Source organism: Zonotrichia leucophrys, chromosome 6 (genome assembly GCF_028769735.1).
Source record: "Zonotrichia leucophrys gambelii isolate GWCS_2022_RI chromosome 6, RI_Zleu_2.0, whole genome shotgun sequence".
Taxonomy (NCBI): domain Eukaryota; kingdom Metazoa; phylum Chordata; class Aves; order Passeriformes; family Passerellidae; genus Zonotrichia; species Zonotrichia leucophrys.
The window spans coordinates 4,700,332-4,719,532 of NC_088176.1; the positions used below are offsets into that span (position 1 = coordinate 4,700,332).

At 44.5% G+C, this 19,201-nt stretch overlaps 1 long non-coding RNA gene across 1 annotated transcript; it reads left to right on the plus strand.

Moving 5' to 3' along the window:
* Positions 1 to 3,611: 3,611 nt before the first annotated feature.
* Positions 3,612 to 18,947, plus strand: LOC135449967 (uncharacterized). Its single transcript, XR_010440909.1, has 5 exons — positions 3,612 to 3,747; positions 11,718 to 11,823; positions 18,084 to 18,192; positions 18,288 to 18,411; positions 18,660 to 18,947. It is a non-coding gene; the product is annotated as an uncharacterized LOC135449967 (long non-coding RNA).
* Positions 18,948 to 19,201: the final 254 nt, after the last annotated feature.

Sequence of the window (19,201 nt, forward strand, 5' to 3'; positions counted from 1 at the left end):
ACTGGGACATTTATTGGGAAATATCAGGCAGAAACAACCCACTGTGAGCACTGGGACATTTACTCAGTAGGGTTTTTTTCTGGTGTTTCATTTCACAGCAGACATTTCTGCAGTCACAAATGAACCTTTCTCCCATCCAAACTCATGCAGCAATTCCGCCATCCTCAGCCAGACTTGGATCCCAGCTCAGGGGCTCTTCCTGCCCCCAAAAACCCCAAACCATGGCAGGGCATCCCCCTGGCACGGGCTGGCTGAGCTGTGGCCAGTCCCCAGCCCTCAGTGGGGATCCCTGCATTGTGCTGGGGCTGGATTGTGCTCTCAATGGGATTAGCCTGGGGAAGGGGTGAAAGGCTGTGGGAAAACCTGCGTGTGTCGCGTTTCCCCGTCGGGCTGCCGCAGCTGAGCGTCGCCACCCGGCCCACAATGGGGTTAAAAAAGTTAAGGGAGGCTGTTGTGGTAGCTGGATTTTTGAATTATGTATTCATGGATCTGCATAATAGCCTTTCAGATGGGGTATTGTTGTTTAAAAGCACAATCTGGGGATTGTGGAAGGGGAGACGGGGATGGAGAAGCACAGAGGGTGGAAAATGTGGAAAACTTAAGACTTAATCAAAGGAGAGTGACAAATTGTATGAAATGAGATTTTCTCCCCTGCTTGCACTGTGCCTACAGGACAAGTTTTCACTTGGAAGTGCTGACTCCTCTCCCAGCCTGATCATATTTGTGTTTTCCCTCTTGGCTGGGCTCTGGGAGCCCTGAGAGGGAATGCAGCAGCGCTGGAAATGCAGATCCCTGCTTTGCTCATCCCTGCTCACACAGATACTTCTGGATTTTCCTGTCTGTAGCACAGATGAGAGGAGCAATGGGAGCATCCCTGGTTTGTTCAATGCCAGGCTGCAGCCATCAGAGGAGATGGAGAGGTGTTTGGAAAGGGATGAAGGTGGGAGAGCCCCAGTACAGAGCTCCCAATGCAGCCTCAGTGACACAATCACCTTTTATCCACAGCTGGAAAAGGAGAGCAGTGATGGGCAGGAGCATGAGAAGAACCCTCTTTCCTGCCTCCTTAATGGACACAACACAACACTGGGCTCCAAACACATTTTCTTGTGAGCAAAAAAGATTTTTTTCTATTATTCCCCCCAGAGATTATCTAGGATATACAACAGAAAAAATTCTGTTGTATAAAATTTCTCCCCCAAGGAGTCCATTCCTAAATGCAAGAGACTCTGATCATGCTGTGGTGGGCCCTCCTCAAAGCCTTCAAGAGCCTTGTTCAGCGTGCCAAATGTGCTCCTTGACGGGGAGAACACATCCCCTTTATTCCACAGCGCCGCAGAAGTGAAGAATTCCCTTTCTGCTCCAAGTGGATGTGCAATCTGCAGGAATGTGCCCAAATAAACTCGCTGATTTGGCAGGGCCAGCAGTAAATTCATTAGTAAAACATACATTACAATGTCCCCAATCAGCTCAGTGTGGCCTGTGCTGCTGAACAAACGTGCACATTGTCAGCTGTGACAGCCTCTGGAATGTGGCCCAAAGCTGCAGGGCCTTCTAGCACAGGGATTTTCCATAGCATCTATTTTTAGTAATTATATAGAGCCTGCTTGGAGTAATACCTGGACTCCTCTTGATGTTCAATGTATTTATTCTCCCTGTGAGGTCGGCAGGAATGAGCACAAGCCAGTTTAGCTGTGCTGTGGCTCTTTTCTGCGGAATGGCTGCAAACTGGGGAGGTTTATGCCTCTATAGGGGAGGCCCAGCCACAAACACAACAAGCTCGAGGCCTTTTTAATGCATTAGGTGCAATTAGAGGTATTTCCAGAAATGTCAGGTGGCCACCTGCTATTGGTAGAGTGTGGACAATATGTTTTTCTCACTTCTTGTGTTTTTCTTGATGTTTTGTATGTAAAACACCACTGTTATGTAGATGTAAACACAGTCCATTTTACATTACAACACTGTTTTCATTTCCCAGAACTTATGAGCCAAGGAGGAGATGCACTTGATTTAACTGAATTTTAAAGGGACTTCTTTAACTGAGTTTTAAAGGGACTTCTTTCAATCCACTTCTTGGAAGTGGATTGCAAGTGACTATTTTTAATTTTTTTAGTTATTTATTCTCTCCTGGAGAGCTGGCTGTGCTGGGCAGTTTTCTCAGTGGGCCTTGCTCCCATGGGGCAGCTCCACTCCCTGTGGAGCCACAGCTCGCTCTGTGTCTTCTAACTCTGGGTTTTTCTCTCCTGCCCCTCATGCCATGAGCTAGAGCTCATTAATCCTGGCAGTAGCACATCATCCACTTCTTTTCCCTTTTCCCTTGTGAGATAGGAAGAAATTTTACTTTCCTTTTCTCCTCTTTATTTCTCTCCTGGTGAGCGGTGAAGTCAGACTCAGTTCTTGCTTGCACTGCTTGCACGAGTGTTTTTACTCAGGAAACTGCAGTTCCTTGGCAGTCTGAGTCCACGTGGCTGAGTCCAAACTTGTTTTCTTTGTGAGATGCAATAGTGGGAGCCTTTGCCACCCCTGTGTGTGTGTGATGCCCCCAGATGTGGGACAGATGTGACAGGGAAGTCCCACACTCACAGACCATGCAGGCTGGCTCACAGGGAGCCAGGGCTCCAACACAAAATCCAATTCCCTGGGTCAGCAGGGATTTGGGAACAAGCTCACCTCTGCTGCTGGAATGGTGCAATTCATCCCAGCCTGGTCTGCACTGAGGTGTTTCAGCAAATCTTATTGTTTGCCTTTGCTGTGGGATAAAAGTGTGTGAGGAACGAGCTGCAGCCCCTCAGCTGCTGGGGAGGAGGTTTTGGTGCACTGGGGTCCACAGGGATGTCCTGCTCCATCATTCCAGTGGGATGTCCTGCTCCATCAATCCACAGGGATGTCCTGCTCCATCAATCCACAGGGATGTCCTGCTCCATCAATCCAGTGGGATCTCCTGCTCCATCAGCCCCATGGGATGTCCTGCTCCATCATTCCAGAGGGATCTCCTGCTCCATCAGTCCAGTGGGATCTCTTGCTCCATCATTCCACAGGGATGTCCTCCTCCATCAGCCCCATGGGATGTTCCTGCTCCATCAATCCACAGAGATCTCCTGCTCCATCAGCCCCATGGAATATCCTGCTCCATCAGCCCCATGGGATGTCCTGCTCCATCAATCCAGAGGGATCTCGTGCTCCATCATTCCACAGGGATGTCCTGCTCCATCAGTCCAGGGGGATCTCTTGCTCCATCAGCCCCATGGGATGTCCTGCTCCATCAATCCAGAGGGATCTCTTGCTCCATCATTCCACAGGGATGTCCTGCTCCAGCCAGTGTGACCACGAGCAGCACCTGAGGGTTTTGCCCACTCCATGACCACTGTGCCCAGCTCAGCCATGGGAGATGCTTCACCCCCCTCCAGGGCAGGGACTCTGCTTCACCTGAGGCTTGTGAGCCCCTTTGGGGGGGCAGGCTCAGCTGTAGCCCTCAGGTGATGCTGTGAGTCAATAAATACCACACCTGAATCCAGGTAAAGCAGCCTGAACCATGCCCAGGTGAATCCTCACTGCTGATTCCCACTGGGGGTGTTAATTACGGATTCTGAGGCGTTGTGACTTTCAAAGACTGGTTTAAATGATTCTCCTTCATTTTCCTTCCTATTTTCCACCTAATCCCCTGGAGTTCCAAATCAGCATGGACAAAGAGTTCCAGCTTTTCTGGAAACCCTCTGGATTTACTGCTGTGAGATGATTAACATTCTTGAGGTAATTTTAAATCAAACGAAGGAAACCACAGCATCAAACTGCAGCATTTCCAAGTCATTTCGGTAATGGAATATCATGTCTAGATGTCTGTGACATGTTTGATTTCTTTTAGGCTGGGTTCCTAATTTTATTTAACCAGAGCATGAAGCCTTGCAGTCAGAGGCTTGAGATGTTCACTTTTGGAAAAGTATGAACACCTCCTTGGCAATACTTGAGAGGAAAAATTTAGGTAGGTTGTAGGGCATAGGCCAACAAGCCTGTCACTTTGGATATAGAAAATGAGGTCATAAGGAATTATTTTCCTGCTGTTTTTAAACAGGTTGATGGATAACATGTTATGCAGAATAGCAGGTTGGTTTTGTAATCTGTAAATTTCCTGTTTGTTGACTATTGGACTACTTGTAAATGATTTAAGGGAAGGAAGGAAATATGAAATGGAAATAATAGGTTACCAAATACTGGGATTGCAGTGATTTTTCTAGACACTGTTCTCATGGACAATGTGCTTTATTTGAATGTCATGGTACATACATGAAATTATTGAATGTTCCATTTCTGGTGTGCAATAGCAAATGAATCAAGTAGTCTGATTACATTGATTTTAATTTAGGTCGTGCTGCTCCTGAATGACAGTCCTAATATAAATTTTGCTTTGGAAAGTAGCACTTGGCTGCTTTTGACTTAAAAAACCTGGGTAGCATTGGAAAAGCAATGCTTCAAAGAAAGTGGTCCTTTTCCCAACAGTTTAAAGAATTTACTGTAGCAAAATGCAACATGGGATTTTGTTCAAATTCATAGGCCAGGAAGCAGGAATATGTTGTCTTTGTGAGGCAAAGTTTTTTCACACATTTCTTCATGGCCCTGGGTTTGGTATATGAGTGGCTTCTTAAAACTCTGCCTTAAAATGGAATGTTGAGAGTTAATGTATAAACCCACTGGGGTCTAGATAAGACTCTGGGGATCTTCAGTAATGGAGAAAATGAGGTGGAGAGCGAAAGTAAACACTTGTTCCTATAAGAGTGCTAATGTACCTTTAAAAGCCCAAACGCTGCAATCCTTATAGAATTGAACAAATAATTTTTTTTTTTCCTTTTCTCTGCTAAGTGAATTGGCTCTTTCTATACCAAGCTTTGCTTGGTGTTGACTTACTTAAAGCCACCTCAGGGGTTTGGAAGCTGTGACTGTCCCCTTGGAGCAGCTCTGGGTTTGGATGGACACTTAGAGACCACCTTGTGGAAACTGGCTAACAATCCTCTGCATTTCCCTCCCCATATTCCTTGCTCTATTTCTCCCCTATTTCCCTCCCATTCCTTTAATGTAGAAGTTGGCCCTATATCTTCCTTAATTCTGTAAACCTCTGTGGTATTTAAGAAAGCATCAGGGTTTGCTAACACTCCTCTAATCCTTTGTATTACAGCTTTTGAAGGCGGGGAGAATCCCAGGTAGTTTGTTTTCTTCTTGGATGTGTTAATAAGACGGTGTAAAAAAAAAAAAAGTGAATTTTAGAGTGAATGTGTTCTTTCAGTTAATTGAGCACATTGTTTCAGGGTATGTTCTTAACTGCTGCTTTAAAAGTAAGCCAAAACCTGTCGGAATGGTGATTGAATAATGAGTGCAAAGGAGTCAGCGAGCTGCTGGATAGAAATAACAGTTTAATCAGCCCTGATGGCAGCACAGAGCTGTTCTGCCCCAAATTCCGGCTGGGGCTTCTCCTGTTGGGAGAGTAGCTAAGAATTGGAAAAGCACAAGGCTGTAGCTAATTTTAAGTCTTGCACCTGCAAGATAGCGTGTCTTTGGGCTTAGCTGTAGTAGGATAACAAATAGTGAAAGAGACATGAGAAAAGAGAGATGTGACCCCTAAGGAATGGGGAAGAGCTGATGTTGTAGTGCGGCCAATGGGCAGTGTAAATTACAGAATATTCATGAGTTTATTACTTGCTGTATAAGTGTGTGATGGTCTCTTCAATAAACAAACTTGCTGAGCACTCATATTGAGGGTCTGAGCCTTCCCTGCACCGAGACCAGAGCCAGCTGCGACATTGTGCCCTGGTGCAGCCACGTCCCGAGTCCCTGCAGACCCAGCATCTGCAATCTGCAGCAGCAGCACACTGAGGTTTTTCTCATGACCTGTCGTGCATCCCCCCGCCGTGGGCTCCTGAGCCGCACAAAGGGCCGGGGCTGTGCCCCTCTGCATTTCACACGGCAATGGCACCGCACCCCTTCAAGGGACACCCGTGCCGCCTCCTCTCCGCTATTCATGGGGGATTTAATTGCCAGCACATCAAAAGAGGGATATCCCCAATTACCGTCCCCATCCTGCCCGTCTCGGGATGCGTGCCAAGGGAGCCGAGGAGGAGGATGGAAGTGTCCAAATGCAGAGCAGGGGAGATGGGGGAAAAGGAAACTGGCACAGAAAGGGAGGTGTTAAAGCTATTTTCTTAAAATCTTTCCTGGTTTAGCTTTTCCTGGTTTAGCTTTTCCCCTTTTCCTTCCCCCCCCCCTTTCCCCCCCCTTTTCCCCCCCTTTCTTCCCCTCCTTTTTTTTTTTTTTTTTTTTTTTTTTTCTTTTTTTCCTTTTCCTTTTTTTCTTTTTTCTTTTCTCCCCTTTCCTTTCCTCCGTGCCTGTCTGCAGAATCCTCCCTTTCTGGAGCACAGTGTTTTTAGGAGCAGGAAAGGGCAGCTACCCAACTGTCTCTGACATGGGGTTGGTGTCCTTCCATCCCCAGAAAAATGGGTGATCTTTCAGGTCCTTTCCAAACAAACATTTTTATGATGCTCTGCCCAGCATTACAACTTTAGTGGTGCTTTGGCAGGGTTTTATGCAAGGTGCTAGATTCCCATTCCCTAAAAATACTGCTTCTACCTCCTGCAGCAATAAAGAATTACTTGATGAACAAAGCAAATCCAAACCATGTTAAGAACTGGGATTTTGGGGGAAAAAACTTTTGTGAAAAACTGCTGTAGCATTGTTGAGTACAATCTTACAGACAAATAAACTTGTTTGGTTTCATCAAAAGGCAGTAATGCTCGCCACCCTGAAAATTCAAACTCTCAAAATTTTCTCTTGTTTCTTCCTCTTCACCCCCTTTCCTGTCTGTATTTCTTTTGTACTTGTTTTACACACCTAATAGAACATGAAGCTCTGTTTTGTTTGTTTCTGGTATGGTTTTTCTATTAAAGCAAAAAAAGGGTGACTGCATTCCTGTAGCATGGGAAGCTCCCGGGGTGTTTGCAAAGACTTTTCCCTTCCAGCTTTGCTGCACTGGAGATCTCAGACAGAAATGCTGATTTAAGAAGTTTGTCATCTCGTGGAGGAGTCAGGAAACTTTTTAGGCTGATTATAGAGATATGTCTTCAAAGGAAGTTAGGAATTCAGAGAAGCCTTCACTGGGGCTGCACATCAAGGTGAAGAATGCATTTGAATTAGTAAATGATGAGGAAATTATTCAAACTCCCCGGAGGTTGCCTAGATAGGACAGTCTGGAGAAAAAAAAATGGCAGTGACTTGAAACCTTTCCAGAGAGACTTCCAGACATGAAAATTGACTTCTGCTCACATCCTGCATCCAAACCCTGCCCAGGATGCCTTGGAAATGCTTTGCCTGAAGGATGCCACCAACTCCCCAGGGAGCTGGCAAAGAGCAGAGATAGCTGAGTAGATCCAAAAAGTGATAACTTGCACCATGCTATGGCTGGGGCTCCCAAAAATTTTAGGTCAGTAAGTCTCAGTTTTGAGTCTGTCCCTTCTTTGATTTTATGATTCTTAGCCTTGCTGTGCCACAACAGTCTCTCTGAGCAACAGCTCCTGAGTCTCTTTGGGTGTATGAGTTTAAAAACAAGTCTGTGCACAAGCTGCATCTTCAGGCTGCAATCCTGGAAATCCTTAATCATGTTAAATGCATGAATGGTGTCCTCCAGGGAAATGCTGCTCTTTCTGTGCTGCAGGCACAAAGATACCCAGTTTTAGGGCTCCTGGTGATTCTCTTGTGCACATATGCAATTTCAAGTGGCTGTCTGTAAACTGCAAGATTAAAGGTGAAGAAAATGGGGAGAGACAGAAGTGTTTTCAAGTTTCTCTCAGCACAAGGAGGCAGGACTTTTGTGGAGGCTGTTTAAGCAGCTGGAAAAAATGCCATTTGTCAGGGAGTAACGATAGTCTAGTCTAGACAAGAGGAGTGCCTGCTTCCAAATCCTGACAAATGAATGTGTGCTGCAACTTGGAAACATAATTCAGATCCTGACAGAGATTTCTGCTGCATCACTGTGAGCGCACACACATATGCAGTAGCAGATGCACCCACAGAGGGAAAATTCCATTTGTTTTACCTTGTGGGTTTATCCTCACGGTTTATAAGTGAGTGTCAGTCACTAGGGCCACAGACAGAGCAGAATGTTTGCAAATGCCCAATTCTGGCTAGTGGAAAGCATTTTGTCCCCCCTTGGCACTAGCTAAAAACCCCACTAGCTGTCATTCAGAGCTGGGCTGCAGGGGTGAGCTGAGACAGTTCACTGGACTGCGAACAGGCAAGTGTAGTGGAGATCATACAGGTGATCAAAGTCAAATTTCAATAATCTTTCTGGTGGTTTTTGATGTTTTTCCTTGCTACTTCTGCATGTTGGATGCCCCTGCCCCTTGTCCCCCCTCCTCTTGTTAAGGAGAATGTGATGGACACTGATGCTGCAGAAGGTTCTGCTTCACTGGGATACAGCCCTGGCTGGCCAAACCCTCCTGCAAATACACCATCATTTATCATATCATCAGCATCCACTGCCTGCACTAAAGAACCTGATCCCATTTGCCTCTGAGCATAAGACAACCATCTGTTTATTGTCTCAGAAAAAAAGACTTGCACTCTTTTATAGCTGTAATAAAGCACAGTTTCATTGTCTGCAAGGGGTTGTGGCCCTGCCTTCTACCTGTGGCTGTGAAAATTTGGATTTTCAGCTCCAGCATTCCCTGTTGCTGTTCCCCATCTCTCAGAGTGCTGTGAGCTGTTTCACTAAAAGCTGTTCCCCCTTCACACTCACTGAATGTGGAATTTCAGAACAGATTTTCCCTGCCAGCCTTGCTCCTCATTCTTGGTCTCTGCACTTCCAGCATCTGGGAGCAGTGTAGGCAGCACATGTTGCCGTAATTTATTTATATTTAGGGGAAGCCTGGTGTAGGTTGTGCAGTGCTGAATTCCCCTCTGGATGGCTGTTTCCTTGATGTGTCAGCACAGTGTTTGCAGAGCTTTGGTGTTTCCTGTAGTAAAGACTTGATTCACTGTTGTGTCATGCCATGAATCCCCTGATAGCCCCTGAAATTATATTTTTAGTTTCAAACAAGGGTTCTGATGCTCTGCAAGGCCCAGAAAACTTCTATTTCTCTTCCTCTAAACACTTCTTCATATCTTTGTCTTTTGGATCTTTTTCTGCTCATGCAGACCAAGGTCAATACTCTTCAAAAATAAAATTGGATGGCATAATTACTGTTCCGGCTCAGTTAAGAGCTTGAATGTTTCCATATTAATGTCTGTCATTCTCTTCTTCTGAATGACAGTGCTTCTGACTGGGAGCTGCCAAGAACAGTTTGAACATTAAAGATGCATGAGTAAAAACACTGTATTTTGTTAAGCCCAGTCCATTTGAATGTCTTAGAAATATGTGTTCATATCACATCAAAACTGCCAGCAGTGGCAGGGCTTTTCCTTTGCAGAAAGGGGGCCTTGTAAATAGTTGTATTCATTGGAGTTAAAATTAGGTTTCTGTGGTGTTGACTTGCAGCCAGCTTTTCCCACAGGGCAATTTATTTAAGGAAAAAAATAAGCCTTAAAATAGTAATGTACATATGACACATTCTGTGAACTCAAGAGTCCATTTGGACTAAAGCTTTCTTTGTATTTCTTTCATCCATGGTGCCTTAAAGGAGCAGCATGGCAGCAAACAAATGTCCCTTGAAAATACACAAATAATGCAGCATTTCCCTCCAATCTGAGCTCCTATAGGTGTCTTCTGTGGGGCTATAGGTAGAGAAAGGGAATTAATTCTTCCTTGAACCATTGATGTGGGAGAGTTTGCCCAGTACTTGGACCATGAAGGTGCCCTTTGTTCTCCCGCTACATTGCTTGGATTTGAAAATTAAATCAGGATTCAGATGGATGTTGCTGTATTTTATTTTTTTAAGAGGAAATAGTAATCTCTGTGAATTGATCAGAACTTACATCCATCATTTAGCAAGTGAGCTGGAATTTGTGTGGCACACTGTGGCATCCTGGTTTGGTCCCTCAGAGGCAGAAGTGCCACGTCCCCAGGGGTGCCCATGCCCACTGGGGTAACAGTGAGGTTTCTTCCTGCCTTTTTGGCCAGGGTAAGGAATCAATCTTGGCCTTTGTCCCAGGAAGGCATTATTCATCTCCCCCTCTCTCTGCTGCTCTCTCCTGGCACAGCTCCACCGTGCCCTGGATGTGGGCTCAGGAACATGGAGCCTTCCATGAGGAGTCAGTGTGAAACCTCTCATGGAAAACAAAGCTGATTCAATTAAATGTAGGAGGGGAGATGTGGTGTTGGCCTTCACAGGGAATTAGGATCCCCTTTCTGAGTCCTCCACCCTCTGGCTTGCCAAGTGGTCCTAAATGCAGGTCACAGGTGGATGCTTGTTTTGATTTCTCTTGGAAAAGTCTTGTGGATATTGATGGGAAAAGTGACTTATGGTTCAGGTGCTATTTTAATACAGATAATTTGTCCATCCCACTGAGCACTTGGAGGGGTTGAAATACCAATTCTTGTATCTTTTGGCAGTGTCTGCTTAGTGCAAAATTTGTTATCCTCAAAAGCTTTTACTCACTATCAGTCCCAGATGGTGCTGCTGACCCTGCAAAGCAATTACAAGTAAAAGGATCCTCCACATATGCACATTTTGTTATTTGATTTTGTGGGGAGTAAAATGTATCAAACAAGGTTAGGTCTCAACTCTTGTTTTTTTGGTTTCTGTTCCCATCTTTGTCTGATTGCCTGCTACAGCAGGTTTCCCTGAGCTAAGTGCAGCCAAGGTGGAGCCTTAAAGATGGTCATAAATCAGCCCAGATACAATAGCTCTGCTTCTGACACCTCCTGTAAGCCCCTTGTGAATTCCACTGGGTTAATTTGCAATGTACTGTAGCTTAAAAACCAAAATCCGCATTTGGAGGGCAACGTTGCTCAAGAGTTATTCACAAAGACCAGTCACCCAGAAAAAAACACACATCAAAGGAAAATCTTTACACAGGACCTATATTAGTATCAATTATAAAGTGAATTCATGATGCTTTTTCATCAAGGAAGCTTCATGAACCTTATGAGGGCATGGGAAGGCAGTACAAGGAACTGCAAGGCCAGATCTTCTTCCAGGAATGGTCATGATGATGAGGTTAGAGATACAGTAAGAGATGTCTTCTGCTCTCTCTTTGGCTCACCAGAAATACCTTCAATTCTCTGCCTCCCATCTCTTTATGTTTTATTAGCATCCTATTAAAGGGAGCCAAGAAGGATGAGACACAGCATGTTTTGTTTCTCAGCATGCAAACCCCACCTTCTCTGAGAGATTTATGTTTATCTTACACTACACCTAAATTCTGTTTGTTTTATTTGAGGTTTCAGTAGATTGAGAGCCTCTAAAGCCAAGTAGCCAAGGAGGAGCACAGAATGTGTGTGTGAAGGTGCACAAAAGGAGTAGAATCAACAAATGAAGATGCAATGGTGTCCCTTACAAAGCTACTGAAATCTGAGATTGTTTTGTCCTGTCAGATTTTGCCTAGGCTTTGAAGGGTTTGCTCTAGAAAATGAACTTCTCTGCTTCTCACTGAATTCAGTTAATGGCAGTGAATAAATATGAATCCATGAATAAAGCTTTGTCCACTCCTTTATTTTTAAAGCTTTGTCTGTGGCGAGCTTTCTGCGTCTTGAGTAGAGAAAACGAACCACTCTGCCTCTTTCTTTTTATTTTTTCCTGCAGGGTATGACAGCTAAACTAACATTTCTGCCTGCCAGCGTCTCTTGGAGCGTGAAATGAATCAAGGGCAAGAAAGAATAGCAGAAAGTCTGAAAAGCAAGATTTTTAGGTGTGTAGAAAGACCTGTTTCTGTTTGCCTTACGCAAGGCTCGTGGGGAGGGCTCTGAAAGCTCCCCCTTCCCTGTTTGCTTTGGCTCACTCAGCAGGAAAGTTGTGGAGCATCTCCCACCAGGCTTAGACTCCCTCTGGGTGGAGCGCTTGGGGGAGAAAATGTGGAGATGCTGAGGGCTAAGCTTGGATTTCGCCAGCTGGTTGACTTTAAATTTATAATATTTTCAAGTATTGGTTGAAGCAAATGGAGTTTGATCAGCTGCTTGGGCCAGGGCTGGATGTGAGCCTGGCTGGTGGGAGTGGGGCTGGAGCCTGCGTGGCGGCCGTGTCTCCACTCCTGGCACTTCCAGCAGAGGCACAAAAACCTTTCCCTTCCACACACAACCTCCTGCCTCCCCGGTGCCAGTAAAAATAAGAGAGCAGCATGGCTTGAATAGCAGACCTCCCTCAAAATAACTCTGTGGTCGTGGGCTGAGGGCAGAAACTGCTCCTTCTCCGCAGCACATGTGAGATAAATGGTTTGCGTGATTACTTCTTTCCCCTTCCCCCGTTTTTAAAAGACAGGGTTCAGATTTTTGAGTGGTTTCCTTCAAGGAAGTGCATGAGAGCTATTAAATACATATTTCTCTTGGAAATATCACCAGAGCCTTCTTTTCCTTGCACTGCAGAAAAGAAGTATATTGAAATGTTTTCACTGAGGGGAGCTTCATAGTAGTATTTTATTGGGTTATTTTGCTCAGTCTTATCTATTCTTTGTCACTTTTAGATGAAGTGATTCCTCTGGCAACAAATAATTTCTCCTAATCACACAACCCAGCCTGGGAATTTTCCTAATTTACTCCACAACAAACTTCAGCAGATGGAGGAATAGGGAAAACGGAGGAATGCTGAGGCGCATTGGCTCACTCCTACTTTCTGGCACCCGAGATTAAAGTTCTTTTTCTCACCACAAACCCCTGACCCCTTCTCTTTCTGGTCGCTCAGCATCCTCTAGATGGCCCTTAGGCACAGCTTACGCAGGATATGTGTAGGGGAGAGCAAGAATGGAGTTTCCTGCTGGGAAGGTCTTAGGGATTCTGTGAAATCCCAGAGAGATTCGGGGAAATCTGCATTATAATGCAGTGTTTGGGGCAGGTCTGCGCGCTGAGCGGGCACACAAAAGGTAACGGAAACTAAATGTGTCAGGCATCATCTTTCTAATCCAATGTGGCTCTGTTTAATCTCTTTCAAAAGATGTCTTAAGAACTCCCAGTGTCTTCATTGAGCGCTGGGCTTTCACTGCTGCCCATATGGGGGCTGGGCTCTGGGGTGCTGGGGCTCTGAGGGCTCCACACCCCCCTGGCTGAGGCTTAATTAACTCATAGAGGCTTCAGCCTGGGCAGGAGGGCATGGCAGTGGGGATGGAGGAATTGCCTGCAGCCCTATAGACAGCTCCTTGAGGAGAGAACTGGGAAATTCTGCTCTTTCTGTCTCAAACAGGAGGGACACAAGAGCCCTGAGATGTGACTCAGGCAGGGCAGAAAGTGCCAGCTCATTCTGTCGGGGTCTCTAGCTGGTCACAGTGACCCCGAGAGAAGTTAGAAAGTCTCTTTTCCCAGCCTGTGCTTGAAGAAGGAGTCAGAACTCTTCATTTCTTGGTCTCAAGGTTGTTTATTGTATCTTATCTATAAAATTCTTTCTCCTGTCCTGCTGAGGTCCGTCCAGCAGGACAGTCCAGACACACTGCCTGCCCCAGGATGGTGTTATGTCTTTATACTAAAAACTACCTGTACAATATTTACAATTACTTTCCAATACCTATCACCTGTGTTAGACAGTGAGCTTCTACTCTAAACCAATCTCAAAGGGCCAACATCACAGCAGGAGATGGAGGCCAAGAAGAAGAAGGAGAAAGGCTGGACACACCCAGATTCCTCCATCTTGCCCCCTGAACCCCCATTCTAAAAACCCCCAAAATCTACTTTTTCACCCTGTGATAAATTCGTTATCATTCTACTTAAACTGCATGGCTTGCAGATCTTCATCTAAGGTTGGTAACTTGCTCCATGGGTCATAATCAAACCCACAGGGGCATCTTGGGCTCTGTGCCAGGGTCTCTGAGCCCCCTGGCAGGGGTCTGGGCTGCTCAGGACAGCCAGAGGGGTGTCCTGGGTCCTGACACATTCCAGCTTCTAAACTCCTCCTGTGCTTCCACAGACATTTCATCCTTGCTTTGCCTCCTGCAGAGCCCTCTAGCTCAGACCACCCTGAGTTTTACACTCAAAATTCAGTTTCTACCTTCTCCCCACAAATTTGTCATTGTCCAGCTCTGGAAAGCTGAATGCTGTGGGGATGTGGGGCAGTGTTCAGAACTGCTGGGGGGGGCAATCTGTGTTGAATATTAATAAAGTCTTATGGCCCCAAAAGCTGTAGCTCTACTGCTTCATGTAGTTTGTTATCTTATCGTGGACTCACAGGATGGTTTGGGTTGGAAAGGTCACCTTGTTCCACCCCTGCCATGGGCAGGGACACCTTCAATTATCCCAGGATGCTCCAAGCCCTGTCCAGCCTGGCCTGGGATATCTCCAGGGATGGGGCAGCTTCTCTGGGCAATCTTAAGTTATCTAAAATGTTATGTTATTATATAATATATTATGTTGGAGCAAGGAGGAAAGTTTGGATTCTTGTAAGACTTAATGTGCAATTAACCACACAGTAAAGTAAGAGTAATATACCAGGAAGAAAATGGTTGTATTGAGCAAGAAATTAATGGATGAGGAATGAAGAATTGGTACAGACTAAGCTTTCATCAACATTGATGTTGCTGCTTGTGTGGTTTCACAATAGTAATTTTTGGCTACTTTGGGCAGCATAAAGCATGAAAGTAGAGCATAAAAGTAAGGACCAGAGGGGCAGGTAATGAGAACAATGAGTAGTAAATCAAGCAGGTTTTTTTTTCCCTCAGTACTCATGGATCATCTTTATTTCAAAATTCTGAGTGAGCTTAGGAAGAAAACCTGAATACTTAAAATGTTAAAAATCAGGAAACATGACAGCATTCAGAGAAATGCACACATCCTGCACTGAGCTGTGCTCTGTGCACAGAGCTGGCTGCTCTGGTTGTGACCCAGGTGAGCTACACTGTGATTCTATAAAATGCTATTTGCTTTGCAAAGACACAAAAGAAAGGGAGAGGTAGGAGAAAAATGCAGAATCCCTTTATTTTAATCCACCTTCCAATGTTTGGCTTAGCTGCAGAGTAACAACAAAAGAACAGTGTGTATTTATTAACTGAACACTAAAACTGGTATTTAAATATCTGTGGAAAGAAGAAAAGCCTAACACCTGTGCAACCAGCCAGGTTCTGTCTGCCCTCGTTGGCACTGGGACCTTCAGCTTCCCAAACTGTGCCTGATGGGTTTTCAGCTCTTCCTGGGCAGAGGAGCTGAGCTTTTCCAGGGAATTCACCACCACCAGCACTCCATGCACAGAAAGTGGCATTTCAGGTGGTCACAGCATGAAATGCTGGAAGGATTTCAGGGCTGTCAGTCACCCTGTGGGCCTTGGGTCTTCCAAACTCCCAGCTGAAGCCATAAGTGAGTTTTTAAAGTGCTGCTTAGGGCGGTGCTGTGCTGGTGGGTACCCCAGGAATGCCCAGCTGGAAGAGACTGAAGCTGTTCCTGTCTGAACCAGTTTGTCAATAAAGCCATATATCAATAACTATTTACAGATTGACATCCTGGGGCAAATTCTGGGTTTTATTCTGTCAATGCATTGGCACCAGTCTTCATCACTCGAGGGCAGAGGCCCCAGGGTTTCCTAGCAGGGTTTTTAATTACCTTAATATATTCTCAGTTGATGACAGGCAACTGCAGCACACAACATATTGCTCTTCTATAGCTCCTCTGGCATTTTCTGGTGGTATTGTGTGGTTGGAGCTGGTGGAAAGGATTCAATTGCAAAACAAAATGTGAAAATACATTGAATATTAAAAAAAAAAAAATCCAGACTTCCATGAAAATGTAGCTATCTCTTTATTTATTTGTTTTAAATAGCTCTTTCATGTGTTGGGACAAAGGGACATTGTATTAATCGTGAAGTGTGAAATGTTTTTCTTGTTTGCTTGGGACAACAACTGGGAATACATGGATTTGCCTATTCACGCTTTATTGTTATGACAACATTTTTTTCACAAAGTATTTGAAAGCCAGTGCTATGAAAGGAATAAAGTTGGCTATAAAGCTGGAGGAGTTTCATGCTTTTGTTTTAAGCTTGTGTGTGTGAGCTTTGTCAAAATTGTGAGGCTTTCATCTGTGGTGTCTGCCTGATTCAAGGGTTCTTTTCTTGTTCAAATATCCTTTAGTGAAACCCATTTGACTGAAAGGCTGTGCAAACACGAGCTGGCTATGATAAGAGTTCTACATGAAATCTTTAACATGCTTTGTCAGCATGAGGTTTTTTCAGCTGTGGTGCCCTTGTAAATATTCCCCCTCCTGCCTAAAATAAGTTCATTTTCTCCAAGTGCATTTCTCATTTATAATTGCTGTAATTTTGTGATGGATTTATGACAATAAGCCTTTATGCCTTAGGTGAAATGTTAATCCACTTGGATTAGAAAAATAGTGCCTTATTTCAATAGTTACTTGAAAAACAGTGCCCTAGCCCAAGCTGTGCTACTAAAACAAGCAGCACCAGATCAGTCAGGTCCTGGCCATGCCTGAGTTTGCACTGGATCTATTTTCTGTGTTTCTCTTTCCTAAATGAGCTGCCTGTCAAGCTGTCTTTAGCACCACTAAAAGTAAGGAACCTAATCTTGTGACTTTGCTAGAGGAGGACACATAAATAGCTTAATCAAAGTCAAAATGCATGATTTTTCTTTCAAATGGGGTTGTCACATCATGGCATGGGCAGGAGGGTTCACCTAAACCCTCTCCCAGCTCTCTAACATCCAAGAGAATTTGTGAAGAAATAGCTGTTTGTTCTGTAAGAAACTATTCATATCCTGCACCACAGAACCTATTTTCTCTATCTGTTTGGTTCTGAAATGGGTTTATAGGAGGAACAAGGAGCAAAAGTTGTCCTTGAAAAACTCTTTGTTTCAGTGCTGTTCATTCCTGTGTTGCTGTTTTAAAGTCTGAGCTTTTCCAGCTCCTATTCATCCCCGCTCACCTTTGCTTTTCTTGGTAAAAGTCTGCATTGGCACACAGCTCTGAGACAGGAAAATGGAGACATTTTACCACATGCCTCTGCTGAACACAACTAATAACACGCTGGATATTTTCCACTCCACCCAAGCTGCATAATTGCTCATGGTATGAAATGAAGTTGAATCTGTGTAATGATTTGATGAGTAATTTTAATCAGGGCTGTGAAGAAACTGCTCTCAGGTCTGGAAATGTAAGTGCTTCCTGTAGTAAACAAATCTTGTGGTTTTAGCATTTCACTTCATTTGGTTTTTCAGATGACAGAACATGTTCCTGCTCTTTCCCGATGGTCTCCAAGGCTTAGGAACAATTTTGTAGCCCAGGTTAATTTGTTCCAGCCTTAAACCAGTTAAAGGGGAGAGAGAAAATGTCGTTCTCACCTTTTCCTTTGACAAGGAAAGTCTTGGCCTTGACTTCTTTGCTTTCAGCTGTCCTTCAGACAGCAAGAGTGTCATTGTGCTGTGGTTCCCCTGACAATGAGCAGCTTCTTTGCAGGGTGGCCACTGGAGCAGTGTCCTGGTGGAGGAGCACATGGGAGATGGGTGAGAGTGGGTTTGAGACATTTCAGCACATGGAGGCATTGCAGGCACCTGGAGCCAAATGGGTCCACCAAGGAAATCTCCTCACTTGTAGGAGATGCCAGGATGAGTTTGGTTTATAAACAATCTTTATTGCATGTCCTGGGTGCTTTCAAGGCTCCTAAATACACAAGGTTTGCTCCAGTCTAACCTTTGAAAGCAGAAAGAAGCTACAACAGGAGTGGTAAAATTACTTTTTTTTTTTTTCTATTGTAATGCACAAGGATTTGTCTGTCCTTGGATGGAAGAGCCTGATCTGATTCTTGGGTTGTCCCTGACAATCTGTGGCTACAAAGGCCAAGGTACTTATATGTCCAGAGCAAGTACAGAACAGAAATTCAAAACTGAGCTTTTCAGTTGTTATGTGTGTTATCCACAGGCAAATTAAATATATCATAACTTTTGCAAGAATATATAAAGGAAGATAAATCCTTAAGATAGGCTGGCTGTTTATTTATTACAGCAATCTTACACTTTCAAACTCCCCTTTCCTGCAGGCTCCTGTGTGCTGCCAGGCAATGGATCTATGGATATATTGTGTATTTGTGTGAACACCCAACACTGGTCACCCTTGGGAGCAGAATTCCTGAGAAAATGGGAATGCTTGTGAGTCAGGAATTCACATTTTAAAAATGCCCTCCTGTATTTCCATGTGATTCCTTAGTTTTATGAATTTTCCATTAATAATCTTGTTTCCCCAGAATGTTTCCAGCAAGAAAGCACAAACAGGGAAGTGGTGGTCATTTTAATATATATGTAAATAGGAGGACAGTGGTGTGATGCAGAGGATATTAACATTGAGCAGTACTCCACCATTTGCTATTGGTAAGCACCATTTCACACTGCAGTTGGAAGTTTAGAGTAATGGTCCCATGAGCTATCCTGTCTCCCTCTTTTATTAAATTCTTTGTCATGGATTTGTCCTTTGCCAAACACATCACCTGCTCTTTCAAAACTGAGAATCTCCAGATGTTAATTTTTTATAAGGCAGATTCAATGCTCCCCCTGAAAAATACCATGGCAAACAAAAGATGCATGCTGTTACAGAAATGATAGGCTTCTTTTTCTGGCAGGTATTCAGCAGGCTGAGAGTGCAGGGAGTGCCTGCTGAAGTTCACGATTCCTGAAGTGCAAGAAATGTCTTTTAATTCTGCTCTGCAGAGAACAGGGATGTGCAGCTTTTGCTGCTCTGCAGCATCCATGGTGCAGGCACTACCCTGATGAGAGCAATGCGTGAGAAACTGTCCTACCCCTCTCTACAGACAGTCCTAGAAAATATTGCATTAAATTTCCTCAAGCCTTAAGTGTATCTCAGCCTTCATTTGGTAAGAAAATTTTGAAGGACTTCAACTTAAAGCACTTCTCTGTAGCAATCATTGTCCCCATTTGTGCAGCATCTGCCACGTGGTGATGACCTGGCTGTTGCATCTCCCTCCATTTGAGAGGAAGGATCCCACTGCTCCTCCTTTTCAGAGAAGACCTGAAAAGCAGAATTAAATGCCTTGTGCAGTGTCTCAATGGGGCACAGATAAATTCTGAACTTTGGTCTTACCAGACTCTCACCAACATCACAATTCCTTTCCCTTGTTCCAAAGGTTTCAGCGAAATAAACCCA